Here is a 23,840-nt window from a genome sequence, read left to right as displayed (position 1 = left end):
TTAAAAAAATGAATACTTAAAAAAAAAGGAACATCTAACCCAGAAAGGCGAATTGTAGTAAGGGAATTGAGAAAATTATAAAATGACAGGCTTATATGATTTCAAATGTACAACCAACCAGATTTCCATGGAACAGATTTTCTACTATTATTTAAACAGATCCAGAGCTTATGGAGATTAGAGAAAATTTTAAAACTACAAACCTCATTGAAACTAACACCTGATAAAGGTAAAAGAAAAACCCGAATAAAAATTATGGGCCAATCACATTTATGATGATGCAACAATTCCATACTAAACTCCGAAATGAGTATTTGACTAAATTGCCCCATTTTATTTATTCTTGGATAGACAAAGTTAATTATTGGATAGACAAACTTTATTCTTGGATAAACAAACTCCACATTGTAAAGATATTGATTCTCCTTTTATAAATCTAACATAATACTGCATTTATAAATCTGACATAATACTCCCTCCCTCCCATCCAAAAGCAAGCAAACAAACAATAAAACTCTAAGTATGACTTTGGGAGACTTCAGAGGTGATTCCACAGATCAAGATGAAAGATAAACTTGTAAGAACAGATATGATTTTAGATGAGTGGGCAAAGGGGGCAGAAATAAAAGGAATATTGAATGGGAAAAGTCCTATCAGATGTGAAAACATAAAAACACATTATAAAGCTATGATATATAAACTAGTTGGTATGAGTGTTTATATGGATATGTATAACTAAAAAGCTAGATATACTTCAGAAATTACTTCAATATAATCCAACTAGTATTGTGAAAGTAACATTTTGTATCCATTAGAAAGAGATGTCTTATTGAAATAAATCATGTTGGGACAACTAAATTGACAGGAAAAAAATACCTTATTTCTAACTCTAAAATGGCTTCAAGCGGGTCACAGTTTTCATGATAAAAATATAAATATAGCTCTTTCCCATCTTGCAAGATGGCGGGCGAAAAAGCTGAGAAGCCAAAGACTAAGAAGAAACCTGAAGCTAAGAAGGCTGATGCCGGTGGCAAGGCTAAGAAGGGTGACCCCAAGGCTAAAACACCAAAGAAGGGGAAGCCCCACTGCAGCCGAAACCCTGTCCTTGTCGGAGGAGTTGGCAGGTATTCCCGATCGGCTATGTATTCCAGAAAGGCCATGTCCAAGAGGAAGTATTCGGCAGCTAAATCCAGGGTTGAGAAGAAAAAGAAGGAGAAAGTTCTTGCTACTGTCACAAAACCAGTTGGTGGTGACAAGAACGGTGGTACCCGAGTGGTTAAACTTCGCAAAATGCCTAGGTATTACCCTACTGAAGATGGGCCTCCAAAGCAGTGGGGCCACGGCAAAACACCTCTCAGTCAGCACGTGAGAAAGCCGCGAGCTAGTATCACCCCCGGGCCCATTCTGATCATGCTCCCTGGGCGCCACAGAGGCAAGAGGGCCGTTTTCCTGAAGCAACTGAGCAGCGGCTTGCTGCCTGGGACCGGACCTCTGTCCCTCAATCGAGTTCCTCAGCGTAGAACACACCAGAAATGTTGTCATTGCTACTTCTACCAAAATTGATATCAGCAGTGTGAAAATCCCCAAACATCTCACTGATGCTTACTTCAAGAAGAAGAAGCTGCGTAAGCCCAGACACCAGGAGGGTGAGATCTTCGACACCGAGAAAGAGAAATACGAGATTACAGAGCAGCGCAAGGTTGATCAGAAAGCTGTGGACTCGCAAATTCTGCCAAAAATCAAAGCTGTTCCTCAGCTTCAGGGCTACCTCCGCTCTGTGTTTTCTCTCACAAATGGAGTTTACCCTCACAAATTGGTGTTCTAAATTTCTTACAAAGAACGTAATTAAATAACTGATCCATTTCAAAAAAAATATATATATATAAATATAATCACAACTGCTCGAGAAGGAACATATTCTATTTTCTTTACAATCTTGATTAAGAAAGGGAGTCCCGGGGCGCCTGGGTGGCTCAGTCGTTAAGCGTCTGCCTTCAGCTGGGGTCATGATCTCAGGGTCCTGGGATCGAGCCCCATATCGGGCTCCTTGCTCTGCAGGGAAGCCTGCTTCTCCCTCTCCCATTCCCCCTGCTTGTGTTCCCTCTCTCACTGTGTCTCTCTCTGTTAAATAAATAAATAAAATCTTTAAAAAAAAAAAAAGGAAGTCCCAACAAGACACAGAGAGACAAAAAACTGAAAGACTGATTAGTTTGATTGCATATTAATACTATGTAGACTACACAGTTTTTTTCTACATATGACTTTTAAAGTTATAAATAAAAATGATCACAATGCAAATAAGAAGTTAAAAACTATGATATTGTGGTAACTTCTTTTAGCAAAAGAGATTTGACAGATAAATAAGAAAATAGCTAATAACTCAAGTACATATCAAAGAATATGAATATGCACATTATAGGAAAAACTTATGAATATATGAAAATGAGCTGATTTCATTCAAATTAAAGAATACACGTAAATCAAGAATATATACATATTTTTTACCAATCCCATTGGTAAGAGTAAAAAGTTCTATAATACATATTTTTAACAAAGGATAGAAGATGAAACAGGCATTCTTATACACTGTTTCTGGGAATGGATATGGATTCAACATTTTTGGAAAACCTATAATGTGCCTACATGTCCCCTGTTAAGTACTAAATACATTATGGAATATTTATTCAATAGGATATTGTGGGATAACAAATAAGCTAATAAAGAAAAAAATTTTCATAACATAATGAGATGCAGAATAACAAGAATGATTGTATGTATCTTAAAAGTGTACTTTATGTGCACAGATGATTTCTAGAAACAGACACCAGAAATTTTTAAAATTAAAAATATTTTGCATATATGAAATTCAGGAATTTAAATAGAATGAAAGGCTTATAAATAAAGTAATCATTTTCTGCCTCACTCCTCTCTACTTTTGGTATCAATCCTTAGTGACAACTACTTTTTAACAGCTTTAAAAATTTTTGCCATTTGCGACAACCTGGATGGACCTTGAGGGTATTATCCTAAGTGAAATAAGTTAGACATAGACAAATATCATATGATGATACTCATATGTGGAATCTAAAAAGCAAAACAAATGAATAAACAAACAAAGAGCAGAATCAGGCAATGGAGAACAAAATGGTGGTTGCCAGAGGGAAGGGGGTGGGTAGATGGGCAAAATGGGTGAAGAGGAGTGGGAGACACAGGCTTCCAGTTATGGGATGCGTAAGTCATGGGAATAAAAGGCGCAGCAGAGGGAATATAGTCAGTGATATTGTAATAATGTATGGTGACAGCTGGTAGTTACACTTGTGGTGAGCATCCAATCATGTAGGTTGTACACCTGAAACTAGTGTAACATTGTGTATCAGCTGTACTCAAAAGAAGAAAAAAGTCCTCCAGGAAGTTCCTTTTATTTCTTTAAATGATGTGATTTTATGGCTTCTCTGGATTGATCTACTTTCCATTACAGCTTTTGATTTCATTCTCTCATATTACAATATAGGCCATTTATACCATCACTGCCTCTCCTTGTCCTTTCTTTCATTATAGTTATGTCAGTATTTTTATTTTTCTACTGTAACCATGTAAATGTGAATAATTTATTTCTCCTTTTCTTGGCCCATTAATATCAATGGTATTTACGTTCCCACTTTACCTTGTAACCTGGCCCTGTCACTCCTCTCCACCTTCCATTCCCAAACATATCTATAATTTTAAGTTTTGACAAAAACTAATGATATACTGTACAGTGACTAACATAACATAATAAAAAAATGAAAATAAAATTATGTATATAAGCATTAGAGAAAAAAAGGAAAGCAAATGTGTTTGATCTTATAACCATCCATCTTCTGAATTTCAACATGTTCAATGTAAAAGGCAAAAGCAATAAATAATGTTTATATTATTGTGTCTATGTAAAGCCCAATGGTTATTATTATATTTCCTTCCTGATAGAGTCTGCTTTGATCATCCACATCCTCCTAGGCCATTCTCACAGATTTTATAGCTCCTTTTTCTAGTTCTGGGATTTGCTGCCTGTCAGTGTCAAGTTCTGATGTCTCAAGCATATTATGACAGCGCTTAGATCCCCTTGAAGGAAGAACTTGCCTCAGTAGCTGGAAGTGCTGCCAGCCAGCCGCCTCTCCTCAGCGGGCAGCACTGTCACCCTGTCTCATGTGCAGAGGGCTGCGTGACCAAGGGCACAGTATGTGGGGCTGGTGCTCCCCACATGACTGATCCAAGCAGCAGAATAAAAGCCTTCCCCTTTTTTTGGCCCAAGGGAGACTAGTTCGGACAGACAGTACCACCTCAGAGCTTCCCCAAGGGTCACTGAGGTTGTTTCTGATTCTGCATCAGAGGCCCCCTCTCCCTTTACCCAGTCCTACTTTCTCCAACCCTTGTTAAAGGTGTGGATCCCAAGGGCAGTCTCTAATAAACATCCCTCATGCTACCTCCCCTCTCGGAGGAGTCGGCTCCCCGAAGAACTCAACCTGCTGTTTTCGCCTGATGGCACCTTGCCCAGGAATCTGGAGATCATGCCAATAAACAGGATACGGGTACAACCTAAAACCATTCGTTCTAAAAAGGAGCTCTCCAGGAACTGCTTCTCAGTCATTCCTCTTGTAGAAAACTGTCTTCTTAGAAACAAGTCCGAGTCTCACTCCCTTCACTCATTTTCTACTGGACAGCCCTTATCTCTCTTTTTTTTTAAAAAAAATTATTTATTTAACTGAGAGAGAAAGAGAGAGAGCAATCGTGAGCATGTGCACATTGGGGAAGGGGCAGAGGGAAGAGAGAGAGAGACTCTCAAGCTGACTCCGCACTGTGCAGGAGCCTGACATGGGCTCGATGCCACGACCCTGAGATCATGACCTGGGCTGAAACCAAGAGTCCGTCGCTTAACCGACTATGCCACCCAGGCACCCCACCCTTATCTCTTGAGGGAGCCTACATCTAGCTGCAATCTGAAACACAAAGTCAAAAAGAATCTGGTTCATACACGACTGAGACACTGTTGCATTTTTTTGTCCTGCCCCAACTCCTCTCCCAATGCCCCCCGTCTCCCCGTTCACTACCTGTCTGAAGAACCCTAGATACAGGATGTCCATCAATTTCAGTTTTCTATTTGTCTTAGTTGGTTTGGATCCCTATAATGAAATACCATAGACCAAGTAAACAACAGAGATCTATTTCTCACATTCTGGAAGCTCAAAGTCTGAGATCAAGGTGCCAGGATAGTTGGCCTAGTGAGATCCCTCTTGTGGGTTGCAGATTGCTGACTTTTTCTTGAATCCTCACAAAAACGGTGAAAGAGCTCTCTGTGGTCCCTTTTAGATGGACCTAATCCCATTCATGAGGATGGAGCCCTCATGACCTAATTCTACCCCTAATACCATCACACTGGGCATGTGAATTTTGAGGGGACATAAATGTTTAGTTTGTAACACTATTTACTTCACTTTTCCTTAGTTGTATCTTTTTATAATTTTTAGGGTCACATAAGGAGGCTCCTTTTCCCATCTTTTCATCAGCTCTGGGTCAGTTCTCCTGGGGATCATTCAATCCATCCCCTTATAGCAAATGCTAGCCTTGCTCTATGGCCACTGGGACTGGCCACTTTCTAACTGTGTTGCACAGTCTCATCTGGAATTGAATTCATAATTCCTGGATCTTCTCTTTTCTTTCTTGGTCAATTCCCCCATTTTTAGGAAAGACATCCTCAAATGATTCCTTGCCCATCCAGTATAGTGTATTTTGCTTGCTTGTTTGTTTGCTTTGTTCTGTTTTCTCAGAATGGGATTTTGCTCTGGTTCCTCACCTAACTCCCACCCAAATATGTCTCCTTGAAATTTGTTACAGACATTGATCTTCAGATGGACACCCTTCCGTTCTTTTAAAATTTGCTCAGGCATACTCTTTTAAACCCTCTTACTAATGTATTATGAGGGAAAATGTGTCCACACAAATGCTTCCTGCTAGGAGACTTTGGTCACTTTCAAAAGAGGGACACTTCCTTTTAATTGCAATTCTTTTGAGTTGTTGGAAATATTTACTGTGAGAGCACAGTCTTTTATTTTTCAATAAAAGAAAACTAATTTGACAAATGGTAACACATTTAATAAGCAACTACCACGTATCAGGCACCGTTCTAGACAGTTTTTGAGGTTACAATTAAAAAAAAATAACTTGCTACCAAAACAGCACAGCAATTTCTGGATTTGTCACACTATGCTAGATGTCTGTGGAAGCCTATAGATTTTTAGTATGCTTTAAAAGTACAGTGAAAACAACCTTTAGTTTCAGCAGCTGAAATTTCTTACACTCTCATAATGTGGTCTCTGAAAAAAATTTTAACATTATGTAAAATCTGAATCAGCAGCTTAAAGGGAGCTCATTTTTGCCATTTAAAACATTTTTCCATTGTCCTATGTGTTTTAGAATAAGTTCAGCTATAAAATTATAATCAGAGTCAAGCAAAATAGATGAGAAAACCTTCCAGGCTATTTTAGATATTAAATGAGAAAACAGTCAATTGATTTATCTCATATGGTTCCTTAAACCCAATGCATGTTAAGACATAATGAGTTTTTACCCATTTTATATGCATTTAAAGCATATTTAAAAATACGTAGATAATGCTTTCTTTAATTTTCACAATTTCCCTAATTTATAGGAAATCCACTCTCAATTTTAGATAAGTTTATATGTTTACATTCATTTTTCAAGTATAATAATAGAATGTCAGGGTAGCAGAGGAAATAAAAGCACTGAACTTTTTGAATTCTTTCTAGTTACCAAGCACTGTGAAGCTATTTTCTAGACTGCTGGTTCTCTCGTTATGAAGTCAGAATATGAATATCTCATCTCTCAGGGTTCAAATGAGGACCGAGGATGTCTAACACACAGTCAGCATTCAGTCAGTCATGTTACTTCCCTTCACATTCCCATCTTCATGGATTAATTGACACGAGATTGGTCATATTCCTACGAATGGAAACAGCTATTTCAAGGAAACAACTATATTTCAAGGCTGCCAGTAGAGCCGCTGATTAATACTGCCTAATCCAATGAGAACCTCACTAATATCGGAAAGAAAGCTGTCTTGAGCTCTAGGGAGCAGCTCTTTATGTGCACATGGTGTAAGTAAAAGAATATGAGGCTGGGTCCACAATCCAGGAGTGAAAACCAATCTTGCACCTTTATATTTGGCTACACTGCACATCTGTCTCATTGCAATAAGAAAAGCAAAACAAAAGAAATAGAAAACAACTGACTGGTTTTTAACTGACCCCCCCTACACTTTGGCAACTGTGACAAAGAGGCAAATTATTTAACTTCATACCCAGTCTGTAGCATCATGTGAGATTTTGTAACTTGGATGCACATGAAGTGTTAACCAATGCTGGTTCTCAGTGATGGCTAATGTAAGAATAACCAAAATGGGATGCTGTTATCATACTGCTAATCTCTGAAACATACTTCTAACACAAATCAAAGCATCACCTCCAAGCTGAAATTCAGCACATTCATAATCTATTTCTTCATTCTCTTGGTCAACAAATATTTACTGAGGACCTACAATATGCCAGACACTGTATTACACACTGCATTAGAAAAAAAATAGACCCCCCAAATTCCCCCCAAAACCAAACAAAATAAAAACCTACTCTCAAAGGGCTTATCTTTTAGAGGGTAAAGATAATAAGTATAATAAATAAGTAAATGATACAGTATGAAGATTAAAGTGGCGGGAGCATATAATGTAGGTGGGAAATGGGGGAGTTGCTATTTTAATTTGATCGAAGAGGTCTCCACTAGGAGATGACATTTGAGCAAAGACCTGAAGTAGAAGATGAAGCAAACCATGAGGATTTCAGAAGGAAAAGCATTCCAAGTATAGGGAATAGCAATTGCAAAGGCTATGTGGGAAAAGGGAGCTTCCAGGAGAGCAAGAAAGCTAGTGTGGCTGGAGCAGAATGAACAAGAGGGCAGAAGGAGATGAAGTCTGGGGTGTGTGTGTGTGTGTGTGTGTGTGTGTGTGTGTGTGTGTGTCTACAGGACATTTAAGGACTTCGGTCTCATCCTCAGTTTGCTTATATTTATGTATAATTATTTTTATGACAATATTTATAAAACTCCGTTGGCTAAAAAAAATAAACTTTTTTTCTGTACCATTTAAAAATAGTGGCAGGGAATTAAAATCACTTGAAAAAGAATATCCTTTATTAATAAATTTTACCAAGGGACAAATTTTTTTCTAAAGAAAGCTTGTTTTTAGCACAAAAAAATTTCTAATATTAACCTCTGGTACCCACCCACAAGTTTCATACCCTGCTTGTTTTTAGGATTGGTCTAATTGGTGTACACAGTGATATTTATGCAAATATGTTGTAGACACTAATTTGAACAGATGTTCAGTTTTTCTTTTTTAAGGCACTGAAAGTAGGAACCACATTTCTTGCTTTTCATTGAATCGATGCAATGTCTGAATTCTGATTAAATAATCTTGGTTTCCTAATGTGATCTAGAGGGCATAAATCCGGATTGTCCCAAACAACCAGAATATAAGGGCTCCAGAGATAGATCGAATAACAGTTTTGTAGTTAAGAAGATCTAGAATTGAATCACTCCCTTTATAGATCGAAACACACTACATAGGCTGTTTCAGAACCAAGATGTGGAGTTATAAATCCTGGCACACTGTTGCTTGGGAGGATTTATTCAGATGAAAACACATGCAGGTCCAGTACAGAGCCATTATAGGGATGGGATCTAAACAAACATGGGAAGTGGGAAGAATTATGTTCAATTATAAGAGAAGTCATTGAAAGGGGATGATTATAAAACTTTCCTGGGCTAAGATACCCTAATGCCATAGCAGTACAGAACTAGAGTTAACTCAGTGAATATCAAAGTAACCAGCAGTGATTTTGAGCATACTCTGGCACACATAATAGTACCATCCTTATTTCTTTAACTAAAATCATAATCATTGAAATGATGGAATCATGATACATAGTATCCATAGTCTTACCACTATGAACAATGAACCTCATAACAGAGAAAATCATTTTTCAGTTTTTAGGTAGCAGATTGATTTAAAATGGTAAGTTTTGATAATAAAAGTTTCTTTGGTAAAAATTTTAAAGTTTCCCCTCCTCTTAAAATTATAACACAATGCCGTTTCTACTTGTAGAAACACATTTGACACTAAATTGTCTTACACTTCAGATTCCTATGGGTAATTAATTACAGGAGACTGGAATCTTTATGGGACACTCTAGGCTCTTGAAATTTAATAACATGTTCAATTTTCATATGAAATACAAATTTGAGGGTACCAGCAAAAGATTCTAAGATGCTTTCTACACAAAGACATTGAAATGGTCTCATTTTCTGAAATTAAAGATATTCAGACCCTTTCGCTACTCTTAAATTACTTCAGTCCAACCTACTTGCTTTTATTTCCCAAGCTTTATCCACAGAATTTGACATTATGCTCCATCTCAATTACAATTAGCTCAATCCATTACCTACTTTGCTCCCCAAATTTACTTCAATGTTTGCCTTTACTTCATCTTATTACTAAAATGTCTATTTCTATTTTTGGCTATTTCACACACAAGTACACACATATATATTCATAATTCAATTAAATATATTAGATATATATTCAAATAATGTATGTAACATTTTTACTAAATGAAAGATGTTTATCTTGTGATTATAAAACACTGGAATTATTTTTTTTCCCTTCTGTCTTATTTGAAATTTATACATTGAGACACTTTTTGAAGAGATTTGTAAGTATCCACTTCCAGTATGGTAATGTGACTCTAATAGAAAGTTTTAGATTTTTCTTATGCTAATAATTCACCAAGTATGAGAAATGTGTAATCCGGTCAGGAAAAAAAAAAAAAGAATCCTCACACAAGATTTTATCTTCAAAAAACTCATTTTAGCTTTGCAGTGGGAACCTGCCCTCTGGCACCATCTATTGACTACATTGCTTTACTTTCTAATTAAACCACATGCAAATTGGTAGTGAATGAATAAAACATAAACTTTTCTTCCTCATTTTTCATTAATGATGAGTAGCCTGAGCCATTGGCCCTGACAGTAGTTGGTGCATTCAGCTATGTCAGTAAATTTCATGGGCACCCTTGGAATCTGCTGGTGCCTTCTTATTACTCATGAGAACTTATTTTAACATGTCTGCAGGAGTCCACCTCCACAGGTGCCCACCTCCACAGGCGATATTCATGCTGAAATGTCTAATCAGAGGCCAAAATAATATTCTCCAGGATTAAATAGCTCTGTCAAATGTGTTTCTTTAAAAAAAAAAAAAAAGCACTTAAACTCTGCTGGAGAACCACAGACACAATCGTCTGTGGTGCTGACTTTGAACCTGGGCATTAAAAAGACAACGGTGTGCCGAGCACCATTTGGGTGCTATTATTTAGCTAGATATTTTGACATGGACCATTCGATTTAATACCATAAATGATATCCCTTCCGAAATTACAGATGAGGAAACTAAGTGCAAAAAGATGAAACGTCTCGCATGAGGCCCTCAACATTTTTCAGGTTTCTAAATCAAATTCAAAAAAACTACAAGACACTTTTTCCATTTTTCCCTAGATTTCTTGCCTAAAATGTTTAACACCACCCACCCCCAATACTTCTTATCCTCTTTTACTGTTTAGTAATTATCACTATAATATATTTTGTTTACATTTCTTATTTATTGTCTGTCTCTCTCCACAGGATATTTGCTGTATGATATCAGAAATTTTAGCTGTTTTGTTCATGACTATCATCCTAGCACTAGAACAGTGCCTGGCACAGAGCAGATGCTTAATAAACATTCCTTAATAAGTGGAGGAGTAAATGAATGAATATCTAGACAGTGGTGGAACTGGGATTTGAATCCAAGACTCTTTAAGTACTCTTCCTATTGACACAAGTTACGACACTTTAATCCTGTGCAAAACAAAAATATCTCCAATATCTCATATTAACTTAAACCATACAAGGAATAAAGTTGTCTTTTCTTTCAACTCTTTCTCAATTAAGTAGAACAAGGAAACATTTAAAATGTTTCTCTGTGATCACTCATTTCTCCAATCTTCAATACATTTCTGCTAAGTGGCTTCCATGTACTAAGCACATGTTAGGAAAAGTTCCCCCCCTTCTCTGCCTTCAGTATGTATGTGTCTGTGTCACTATATAATATCTGAAGCTTTGGCAGGTGTCTATACTGCCTTCTTGCAGGATGCAAAGAAGGAGATCCATAGACAAATGGAGAGGATTTAATGGAGTATAGTTATAAAAAATGTTCCTTCACTCATCTTTTTTTTTCAGATGCTCCCAAGTGCTCATGATGAGAGTTCATGTACCTAATAAACTACGAGACAAAACAAGAGAGAGATAAATGTTTTCTGTCTTTTTCAATGAATGTAGTAACTAATTAGAAGCAAAGATATAAGAAAAAAATTGAAAACACAAGAAGACAAATTTTACAGTCTCTGCTAGGTTGCTTTAAAGAAACCCACAACCTTACCCAGTTTATTTCCAGCAAGAATGCTGCAGAATTTATTTCTTTGTGGATAAAAGGGAAGAATGTATCTCTTTGCTAAGCAGATGGTATCATAGGAGAAAGAAGATTCTATCCTAGTGTTAGTTATCAGGAAACGAAGACCAGAAGCAAATACTCTAATAGAAAAAAGGCAGCTAGAAGAAAGGACTTAACCTCCTTCTAAGGGTCCAACAGATTTTGTAGAGATAGTATATCTACACTTCACTTGGATGTTGGTCTGGATTTAGGAAGAGGGGTACCAAGAACAGGAAATCTTTATTCTCTAAATCAGATCATCAACATGCCTAGCCAGCCTTGGGGAATATGCTTAACTGTACCTCAATATCTTTATCTTTAAAGTAGGATTAATGACAGCACATCTAGTTCTCAGGGTTACTAAGGAATTAATGATTTAATATATGTAAAGCACTTACAACAGTTTCAGCATACACTGTACTATGTAATATCACTATTATGGTTTTTAATAGTATTTATTTCATTGTTTCCTCTTTGCTTGAAATAAATCTTTGGTTTATTGTCCCAGTTGTTGTATTTACTGTATTTTTAAAAGGCATAAAATGTATAAGATAAAGGATTGTCTATTTGTCTTGAATTCCATATTAAAAGTGTTCTGTACTTCCCCAGAAGTGTGTATGGGATAACAGTGGAAATGCATGACAGGTTAAAGGGAAAGGTGATTATGAGAGAAGTTGTATCCACTAAATCCTATCCTGCTTCCATATGAGATTATTTTACCAATACAAAATTGGGGATTCTGGCTTGTTTTGTTATGGATGAACATCACAAAACTCTTTATGAGAACCAGCATTATATTATGCGAAGAACACAAGGTATGGAGACAGATTTAGATTTGAATACCCCCCACCGCAATCCTTACGCAAGATAATTCAGTCCTTTCAAACATACCCACCCCTTATCACTCTGACCCCATGTCCTACTCTTTTCCCCATATCCATATCCATGGTCCACTCTAGCCCCCCTCATTTCTATTCTTTAAACATGCCAGACATGCTCACACAACAGACATGCTGTTTCCTCTGCCTGAAATATTTCTGTCCCCAAATCCCCATGAATAACTTCCTAATCTCCTTCAAGTTTTTGTTTAATATAACTTTCTCTTTAAAATCTCCTATGTTGACCCTATTTCAGATCTTGAAGATCTGTGGGTTTGGAAGACAATGATGGCTGCTCGCGTTTAAATCTCCCTACGAGGGTAAGTAACCTATAAAACCAACAAGGAAAGCAAACAAAACCACAGATGATCCACACTTTCAGCAGCAGTAAGAACTAGAAAATGCAATAACCTTTACATTGTAAGTAGACGAAAAAAACATCCCAATAGCATTTCCACTACCTTCCCTGCAAGCACATGGATGCAGAGCTGAAGACAGAGAACTTTAACAGACTCCATTAAAAAGAGTAGAGGAGTGAAGATGTCTGAGATAAAACACAATGAAACCATCAGTAAAGTTCAGTACCGAATGCCAAAATGCTGAACACAGGTCAGGCCTTGGAAGCTCCTAGCACTGGGCTAAGGGAAAGTGAGTAGCACTGGAAGTGGCAGCTGCAGGGGGCGTTGCTTCTGGGGAGAAAGGAGGAGATGAATTAAGATGAGGAAGCATAACTTGTATACATGGACGTGCAGGAAAAGAAGGGAACAAGAGGGGAAAGTTAAAGAAACAAAAGAAAAATACCCACCAATCTCTCCATTCTCACATTGCCATCAAAAACACAATTCATAAAAGAAGTTGCACAGATTAGGGCAGAATTAGAACAAGTGGGCACTCTTATAGATGAGGGATGCAGGTATAGAAAAGAGCAGACTATATCCATACAAAACTATTATGAAAAATCAGTAAAAGTGAATCAAAGCATTTCAGCTGATGAAAATTCTCCCCATCAAACCAAAAAAACTGAAGAGAATTGTAACAACAAGACACCACACTGAATTAAATATCCTCAAATGTCACTTTGGAAATGATTTTAAGATAATTTGAATTAGAATCATAAAAATTGGGAGCAGAAATGGATAAAAAGATGAAGAAATAAAATGAGAATTTACTGAACCCAGAAAAGAAATAGAAGAAACATTAAAGACCACAAACAAAGCCTAAATCACATGATGTCCAAGGGAGAATGGATTCTAATGAAAATTTATCAAGGGCCTTGATGAAAGAGATAATCAACAAGAGAGAATGAAAATGATATAAAAAAGGAAAATGCAAAGGGTCAGAAAGTCAAACAGAAGAGGAGCAAAAGATGTCCAACATTTGTACATCTGGTGTCCTTGGCTATGAAAATCGAAACCAAAGAACAGAACTCATATCTAAAACCATAATCCAAGAAAACTTGCAAGAAAATAAAATAAGACCTGGAACTGCATATTGAAAGCACCAAATAAGTATCCAGAAAAACTGAACTAGAACACGCAGTTCCTAGATAGATCTCGGTAAAACTATTAGACTTTAAAGAAAAATACAACATCCTCAGCACTGCCAGGCAAAGAGATGACAGAGTACAAATGCAGGAGAAGTAGACAGGCAATCAGACTTCTCAGAAATGAAATATAAAGCAAGGCAATATGAAGTAGCATTTTCAAGAAACAAAGAAATCCTGACAATAGCTAAGTTCTTCAAGTGTCAAAGCAATAGAAAAACAATTCTGAGTGTTCAAAAACTCAGAGAATACATATGTTCTTCTGAAGGAATCTACTAGAGGATGAATTTCATCCAATCAAGTATTGACTAGAGAAACCCTTATAAAAAGATTGATGATATTTCACATTTTTAATTATAGGACTAAGACAAGACTGAGTTCTTTAGACTTATAAAACTTAGGGTTTTTTTTTAAGATTTTATTTATTTATTTCAGAGAGATACAGAGAGAGAGAGAGGGAGAGAGCAGGGGGGAGGGGCAGAGGGAGGAGGAGAAGCCGACTAGACTCCCCGATGAGCAAGAAGTCCAATGCGGGGCTCAATCCCAGGACCCCGAGATCATGACCTGAGACAAAGGCAGACGCTTAACTGACTGAGCCACCCAGGCACCTCTAGAACTTAGTTCTTAAACTCAAAGTCTTCTTCGTCATAGGTAGAAGAATATGTAAACATGATATTTTCTGATGAATAGGAGAAAGAAACAGAAAACAGAAGAGAGAGGAAAGTAGGATCAGTTCATTGACTGTATTGCACCTGTATCAGGTACATAAAAAAAAGATTAAAAAACTGACAGAAGAGACACTAAATGTTTTTATTTACTTATTTGTTTTTTAAAGATTTCATTTATTTGAGAGAGAGAGAGCACAAGCAGGGGGGTTAGGGAGGAGCAGAGGGAGAGGGAGAAGCAGACTCCTCACTGAGCAGGGAACCTGACACAGGGCTCAATCCCAGGACCCTGAGATCATGACCTGAGCCAAAGGCAGACACCTAACTGACTGAGCCACCCAGGTGGCCCCAAGATTCTAAATGCTTAAAAAAAGAATAATAAAAAAAGAATTAAGAACACTCTAAGTATTAAGACAAAGGTAACCACCAGTACAAAAATAGAAATCTTTATCAACTACAAAATATAGTATAAGAAAATTAAAGAAACAAACAACATCAAATAGAAAGGATTCACAAAATGGAAAAACACAGTAAACATAAGATAACATAATATACATAGTAACTACAATAAAAGATAACTATGACAGAATTGAGACCCATCATATCATCATGTCAATAAATCTGATTAAGGTATAATCATTAATTTCAAACCTGAGTTTTCAAATTGGCTGATAAGCAAAATCAAACTCTTTGCTATATAGAAGAGATATACCTGAAATACAGTGATTCAAAGGCTAAAAACCAAAGGAATGTACAAGACAGGATGAAGCCAAAGAATGCATATATTGCAACCCTGATACCAGATAAAGTTCAATTCAAGCCAAAAACATTAAATGAGGAAAGAATAAACTTTATAGTGCTGAAATTCCCCTGCTATCACTACAGCAATACAGATCTTCTTTACACTGATCTTCTTCCTTTTTCCAAAGAATGTATGAACTTCTAATATGTAATTTACCCAATTAATATGTCTAATAATAAGTGAGTAAATTTATGACTAAGATGTCAGCCCATGAGGACAAGAATTTTAGTTGTCTTTTTAATTGGTATATGCCAAATTTTTAAAATAAAGCCTAACACATAGTAAATCCTCAATAAATATTTGTTAAATGAATGAATAAATTTAATCAGTTTTTCTTACTTGTGAAATGGGAATAATAATGTCCTTGCAGGCTAAGTGTGGGGACAGGAGGAAATGCATATCTTCCAGCCAAGAGTCATCTGACCCTTGCATACATTTAATAATAGCAACAGTAATAATAATAATAATAACAATAATAATGATGATAGTTTCAAATCTAACTCCTAATATCCTTAAATACTTGGGAATATTGGTTTGAAAAGAGCAAAACTTTTCCAGAGAAAATAAAAACTGAATTCATAGAGTCTTATCTGATTGCAGTTGTTTAGATGAAATGTCTGCAATTTGGTGCTCCAGGTTTCTCTATGATATCCAGTCCTCATTGTTAGAAACACTGTTATATTGAGTAATAGTAAAATTTAAGAAAGGCATAATACATCTTTGCTCAATAGAGTTTTAGCTATCATGGTACACATCATACTTCTATTCCTGCCTTTCATTTACCAACTCATCGTAAATTAAAATAATGAATTAATACAAGAAACACATGTGGTGGGCGCCTGGGTGGCTCAGTTGGTTAAGCGACTGCCTTCGGCTCAGGTCATGATCCTGGAGTCCCGGGATCGAGTCCTGCATCGGGCTCCCTGCTCAGCAGGGAGTCTCCTTCTCCCTCGGACCCTCCCCCCTCTCATGCTCTCTCTCTCTCTCATTCTCTCTCTCAAATAAATAAATAAAATCTTAAAAAATAAAAGAAAACACATGTGGTAAGGAACCATAAAATATACTGGTGACCAGTATTGAGACATGCAGTTCTCCTTTAGCCTCAACCATTTTCCCATATTCATTGTATGTAAGTCTGTGGAAGAATAAGTTGTATACAACATTTCAGCATGTTTAGGCATCAGTACATTTAGGACCCTCTGTAATGTGAATTAGTGATAACTAAAGTGACTATAAGTGAAACAATACTTCGTCTCTCTCACATGGGGAGAATCATAGACTCACAGAATTCTGGAAATTGAAGTATAGAAACCATTAATATTATAATTAAATTTTACCAAACGTATCCATAGCTCTAGGTACACAGAGTAGTTTGATTCTAAAGTAGCAAAGTAGTTTGACTGTAGTTTGATTGTATTTCTATTTTAATTTTCAGATATGACACTAAACTCAAGCTTCACGTGGATGGAGACAAGCAATAGCAGAATCGTTAGAAAGTCAAGACATAGTCATTCCATCTGGGTGAAAAGGTGAGAAATAAGCTGTGAGGATGTTTTTCTACAAGAAACATAGATATTATCTTATCCTTAAATAGATTTGAAGATGCATTTTAATACTGCTATATATTTTTTCTGCTCCACACATTCTAAAAAATACATGTCCCTCTGGGTGAAGGATTTTCTCTGTGCAAAAGAAACCAATCTAAAAAGTAAGTGTGGAATAACCCTGTGTGTCAATAAGATAAACACTTGCAAGAGATCCAAGGTTCAGTGGGTGGAAAAAGGAGAGGAACATTTCAGTGACCATGAAAGGAAGAAGTGAGGTGCTATTCTTGTGGGAGTGTTTTACATATGGGCTGGTGAGCTGGACGGAACACGTGGTGATGCTGTGCTACCTATATGCTATAAAAGCATATAGCATATCCTGATTAAATTATCTAGGAAAACAAAAGGCCTGAAAACTTTGTCATGAGCACCCAACTAACAGAAGCAAGATGGCACAAGGGGAGAGCTCTATTAGGGTTTATTCTGGATACCTTGACTCTTACAAATGAGATGTGTGTATTTTCTTCTGTGGTACTAAAGCAACTTGCTTGCACTTAACAAACTACAGGGGAAACTTATGTTTCCACTTTGAATCTATAGGATCTTGAAAGGAATCACTTGTAAGGGTTATAATTCCAAATTTTAGGAGAGTAGCTTGTAGAAATTCCAGAGCAAATATCAGAATAAATCACTTTAGACATATTGTTAAAAAGGAAGGTGTTTCTTTGTGGATGTGTGCAAAATTAAATTTTGGTAATACATATCAGATAATCCTAGTCAGTAAGAAAGAAGCAGAGGTTCTTAAGAAGGTGTGTCATACTACAGGGCTCTCAAATGGACTCTCATTGGAAAAGTACACTCTACATTATAAAAAGAGGTCAAATAAACTGGGAGAAGTGGGATGGGGTGAAAGAACTGGGAAAAAATGGTATCTGAGAGTCTCAAGTCAGGAACAAGCAGAGGTTCATAAAGCCAAACTGTTTTTAATTATGCTTAGAGTGAGAAAGCCAAAGATACAATAAATCCACAGATCAGGTCATAAGGTATCAAGTTAACTGTTGAGAGTAAGAAAGTTTTATTAATCAAGTTCTTTATCTCTAGAACAGAAAACTAATAGTAACAGGAGCTAAAATTATGGAATACATATATTTCAGGTATCCTGCTAAGAGCCTTAGGTTGAATAAGGTCCCTCCTATATTTCTAGTGCCATTTTGTTCTATCGCCTAGATCTAAAACAAAACAAAACAAAACAAAACAAAACCCAATTACCACCAAGTTATTCATATCCAAGGACAAGGTGACATAATTTCACTTGCTATGAAAAGACCTACAGGTTTTTATGACCTTTATTTAAATCTCTCAACAGCATATGTAACTGCTACAAAGCTGAATTTAATGTCAGTAGAACTGGAATTTCTGCAATAAGGGAGGTGATTATCCTAACGCACTTGAAAGACTATACCCAGAAATTCTTAAAAAGAGATCGCTGTGCACATATAGCATATCCTGATAAAATTATCTAGGAAAACAAAAGGCCTGAAAACTTTGTCATGAAAAGGAAAGCTCTTCTGTAAAAGTAGTATTTGGAGGGCATGACAGCCACTATAAAAATTGGAAAGGATGTAAAGCATAAGATAATTGGATTTACTTTATCTTCTCCTGGCATAGCGTATCAGTTAAATACTCTTTCAGGTTTTAGTTTGTCTTCAGTAAATACGGATAATAATGTAACATACTTCTTCAGAATTGTTGTGAGACTTAAATGAGAAAACGTATATAAAGCACTTAGCATATTACCTAACTCATTATAAATGTTCAACAAACACCACTCCCAGCAAATAGGATGTATACTTCAAAATGGCAGAAATCAGGAATCATGGTTATTTCACATACCCTTATGTGTATAAGGGTATACACATCATTATCTGGCAAACAGCAAGTTCTCCCTAACTACACCATTAATGTAGAGATCTGGACTTTCAAGGGTCAAAAATAAAATTGTAAATGTATTTTATAGGGTTAAAAGCTTCAACTCAATAAATGTGGTGGAACCAAACTAGAGGAACATAGTGGTATACCATTTTCCCACCATCTGGGTATCAGAACAAATTCAAGAAAATTGGAGTGGTTATCAAATTTAATATGTTGACCTCCCCCAAATTCTTGAAGTTCTCTTCTCAATCTGTAACATGCTGCCCTATGGTTTCCCTCCTACCTCTCTGACCTTTCCTTCCAAATTTTTTATTGAATTGTTCACACTGTTTAAACTTTATTCCTAGGAGATTCCCTGTCTTCACGTTCTACTTACTCTATCTGGTGATGTCTGTATCTAACTCTATGGCTTCCACCATAATTTACATGCTAATGACTCTAAAAACTTTATCTCAAGTTGACTCCTAGTTGGTGAACTCAATGTCTAATTAACTACCTACTAAATATGTAGTAAATAGTATGTATTATGTGCTAGAATATTAGTTTGACCATTATCAATCTAAAACAAATATCTTTTAAGTACTGCTAAGCACTTCTAGGAACCAGGCATATGGAATCCTCTTCTCATTTTATGCCATGATCCCAATTCCAGGCTCAACAAAAAATACAATCTCAAATTAGGCAGAAGGCATTTTGGAATTATTCCTTAGTATTGCTATTCCCACTGTTCTTGTTGAATGCACAACTGAATTCTATGATGTTTCCACCAGCCTGGGTCTTGATGGCTGAATTTTCACAACATATAGACTATGTCTTTCAATTATCTATAAAACCATATTCAGTGAAGTTTTATCTACCTATTAAAAATCCCTTCTAAGTAGTTATAGAATTCTTATTTTGGTAAAGAGAGCTTACAAACATATTTGACAGCGTTCTCAACTCAGAAACATGGTGAAGATCCTCAGTTCCTGTGTAAACCCTGTGGCTCATTCTCATTGTCTGTGGTCCTTTTTTGTTTCTATAGCTGTTTGTCATGATAACCGCATTCATCTTAGCTGATGCTGAATAATTTTGTAGCTACAAAGGACTGTTTATTCAAGGCATGCTCATCCTTGGTGATGTTTATTTCTATTCAACATGAACCCTTTGGAGTCTATTGACATGGAAGGAGTTATTGCTCTCCCACTGAAAGGCCCAGCTTGCCACTCTTACTGCTATTTATTCTCTATCATCCCTAATTACTGACATTTTATAAAGCTGTCACTGAGTCTGCTCCAAGTGGTTCCCATTCACTCCTGAGTATAATTTATGGTCCCTGGACCTAGAAAGAACGGATGGTTGCTAGTGGAAACATGATGACTAATTTATTAATCCCTTAATTTAATTTTACATTTTTACTAAGTAAGTCAGTACACTCTGACCTGAGTGCTGAGCTTCTTACACGGTGGGTCATGGTCTTTATGAGAATTGTTTTCATTAGTACTTAGGGATGTTCCCCTTTTTTTCAGGTTCACAACCGTGTTCTTCATGGCAAAGGCTGCTGAAAATTCGACAACGAGAAAAGTAAAATCCTTAGTGTAAACGTTTACTTGTTATTATTATCCATTATCATGGATGTTTTTTAAATTGTATCCTCAGTGTCTCACACATGGAAAGTGCTAGAAAATGTTGTGGTGAACGAATAAATGTACTGAGTACACGAGGCTGTGTTATGAGCCATGGAGAATATAAAATATAAAATTGAGTTCATGTTGTATTTTGGCTCCAGCAGCTCACGGTGTAATGGGGCAGACAAACATTTCATAATAGCTATAAATATATATATATATTAAATATAATATATATTAAATATAAATATTTAAATATAAATATTTAAACAATACTGGGGCATGACAGAGAGGGACAGATTTATTTAAATTGTGATACATGAAAAGGCTTCATGGAAGATACAGTGGTTCAGCTGGGTTTCCACTCATGCATTAAGGCCTTTGAAAAGCAGATATGAAGACAGGGGGAGATATAGTTGCAGACAGAAGGTGTTGGTCAAAAGCACGGAGAGAGGATAAGTGAAGAGGATATGTTTAGGGGCAGCACATAAAATCTGTGTGATTACAGCATGTTATTTATATATGTACTCTCATTTCAGTTTGGAAATCATGCACAAAAAAGATGTAAAAATAAAATTCCAACCTAATCTAATCTAGTTTATTATTTTATTTTATTTTATTTATTTATTTGAAAGAGAGAGCGCACGCGCATGCACACGCACACAAGTGGGGGAGAGGGGCAAAAGGAGAGGGAGAAGCACACCTCCTGATGAGCGGGGAGCTGGACACGTCCTGAGCCGAGGGCAGACACTTAACTGACTGAGCCGCCCAAGCCCCCTAATCTAATCTAGTTTAATATTAAAAGTTGACACCTAGGTTGGATCTTCGTCTCATCTGCAACCTTTACAACTACAATTATGTCTAAATAGTCTCTGTGCAGTACTACGAATTAATGAAGTATTTTGTTTGGTAGGAACTGTGCTAAGTTATTTATATTCATTATATCATTTGATCGTTAGTCAACCCTCCTTAGAATTCTATTTTGAAGACAAGGCTTAAAATAGTTAAGTAACTTGCCCCAAATCCAAACAATTGTAAATGGGGGCAAGATCCAAATCTAGGTTTGACTGATTACAGTCTTTGATAGCTCTTTCTATAATGCCATGATGCCTCTGTATTAATAGTAAAAACAGCTGAGATGCACACATACTCACCTGCCCTAATTTGGAATAATATGACAAGTAAAGTTAGCATTTATGCAAAAATAAGCTGTTTGGTCTTCATTTCCCAAACATCATTTGAAATTTAATCTTTAGTTTGTATTGACTCATTGCCTGTTTTTAAGTTCTTTGTCATCATTGTTGTTGTTGGTATTATCTTGTTTTAAATATTCATGATGTGTTACTATCCTCTCTTATCTTAAAAAAATATATATATATTCTTACCAAAAAAAATTTATCTGTGAAATTAATCAAGACCTTGTTTTGTAAAGTTATTGTATTTCAATCAAATACCAAGTATATTTTAAAATGTGATTTTTATTGCTATCTTTTGTATTTCAAATTGTGCAGCTATAAATAAAGAGCAAGGAAAAAGAAAAAGGAAAGAAAGAAAGATTCAGTTTCTACTTTATTTACCTGATGTGATAAGTAGTCATCCCCTAACATCCAAACCCTAGGGGTCATCAGCTTGTGATATATCTAGCTATGAACTTTACTTCTCAAAACAGGAGATTTTTGAAGTAATACAAATACAGTTTATAGCATTTGTCTAGAAAAGAGCATTAAATGGAGATGCACTCAAGACCGAGTCTCTAGAATTTTTAACAACCACAATTAATATTCAGGGGAAAAAAAGCCCAATTCTATCAGTTGTAGTGAAGAAATTAATTTATGCTATCTAAATCTATGGTTAAACTCTCCACAATTTTATGGCCAGAAGAAGTGCGTCAAATTGCAGTTACTATCATAAAAATTTGTGAGATAGATATTTAAATTGAAATCTATTCCGTTTTGAATGGAAATGCAATATATATGCCATGAAGACATTAGAGAGCCGTGCTCTGAAAATGGAATCATATTGAGTCAGTTACTTATTCAAGGCCACAGGAGTATGTGTAGTGGGAATTCAATGTCACTGAAATGAAAACACTGTATATTCCTCTGGGTAAACTTTCCTTCATTCCTATTCAAAATAATGCTTGTTTGGAGATATTCATAAGGCTTTGCACAAAACTATCTTCTAAATAGTCTCTGTGCAGTACTTTACAAAATAATAGCATTTAACATTGCTTTCAGCTAGAATAAGTCAAGGTCACTACTATATTGGAATATACTAAATGTAAAGTTCAGACAGAAAGATAAAGAAAAGAGTAGATTGTGTGTTTATATATTATTATATATAATATATGTATTATGTTATAGATGTATATAAATATGGATCCTACTGGATTGTCAGTAGTCAAAAAAGAAAATCAGTTGAATTTTGCTGAAATGCAGAGATGTTAGAAAGGCATTTATCTAATTTATCAACTTAGTGACACTATCAGGAAAGGAAATGGGGTGTGGGGCTTATGGCTTCATGCTGTCCTCTCACGATCACTTTTTTTCTAGAATGTTCTAAAACTTTTTTGTCTTCTAGAATTTTACTTGGGATTAGTGTCAAGTTCATCAGTCTGTTGTTTATACCATAATTTTTTTTTATTGTAGTAAGAACATATAACATGAGATCTAACCTTGTAAGTGTACAATAAAGTGTGGTTAACTATAAGCATAACACAGAACAGATCTCTAGAGCTTAATCATCTGTATAACTGAAACTTTATCCCATTGAAGAGAAAATCCCATTTTCCCCTTCCCCCAGCCCCTGGCAACAGCCATTCTACTCTCTATTCTTCAGTGTGTTTGATTATTTTAATTATTTAATTATTTTAAATTCTTCATCTAAGTAGAATTTTTCATTCTTTGACCTTCTGTGACTTATTTCCCTTAGCATAATATCATCCGGGTTCATCCATGTTGTTATATATGGCAGAATGTCCTTTTTTAAAGGCTGAATAATAGTCCATTGCATGTGTATGCCAAATTTTCTTTATTGATTCATCCATCAATGGATATTTAAGTTGTTGCCACATCTTGACTAATATGAATAGTGCTGCAATCAACATGGGAATTCAAATATCTCTTTGAGATCTGGATTTAATTTCTTTTGGATAAATACCCAGGAGTGGGATTACTGGATCAGATGGTAGTTCTATTTTTAATTCTCTAAGGAACCTCCATATGTTTTCCATAATGGTTGCAC

General features: G+C 36.0%; 1 protein-coding gene and 1 pseudogene across 10 annotated transcripts in view; one reads left to right on the top strand and one right to left on the bottom strand.

The window, feature by feature from the left end:
- The window catches only part of RALYL (RALY RNA binding protein like), a 682,789-nt gene that overhangs the window by 229,124 nt on the left and 429,825 nt on the right, over positions 1–23,840 (bottom strand). The gene's annotated exons all lie outside the window — the stretch shown is intronic.
- On the top strand, positions 961–1,857 carry LOC112823192 (large ribosomal subunit protein eL6 pseudogene; annotated as a pseudogene).

This window comes from Callorhinus ursinus, unplaced genomic scaffold (assembly GCF_003265705.2).
Source record: "Callorhinus ursinus isolate GAN/ISIS: 27379988/994484 unplaced genomic scaffold, GSC_fseal_2.0 scaffold5, whole genome shotgun sequence".
Taxonomy (NCBI): domain Eukaryota; kingdom Metazoa; phylum Chordata; class Mammalia; order Carnivora; family Otariidae; genus Callorhinus; species Callorhinus ursinus.
This window is presented reverse-complemented; position numbering and strand designations above follow the sequence as displayed.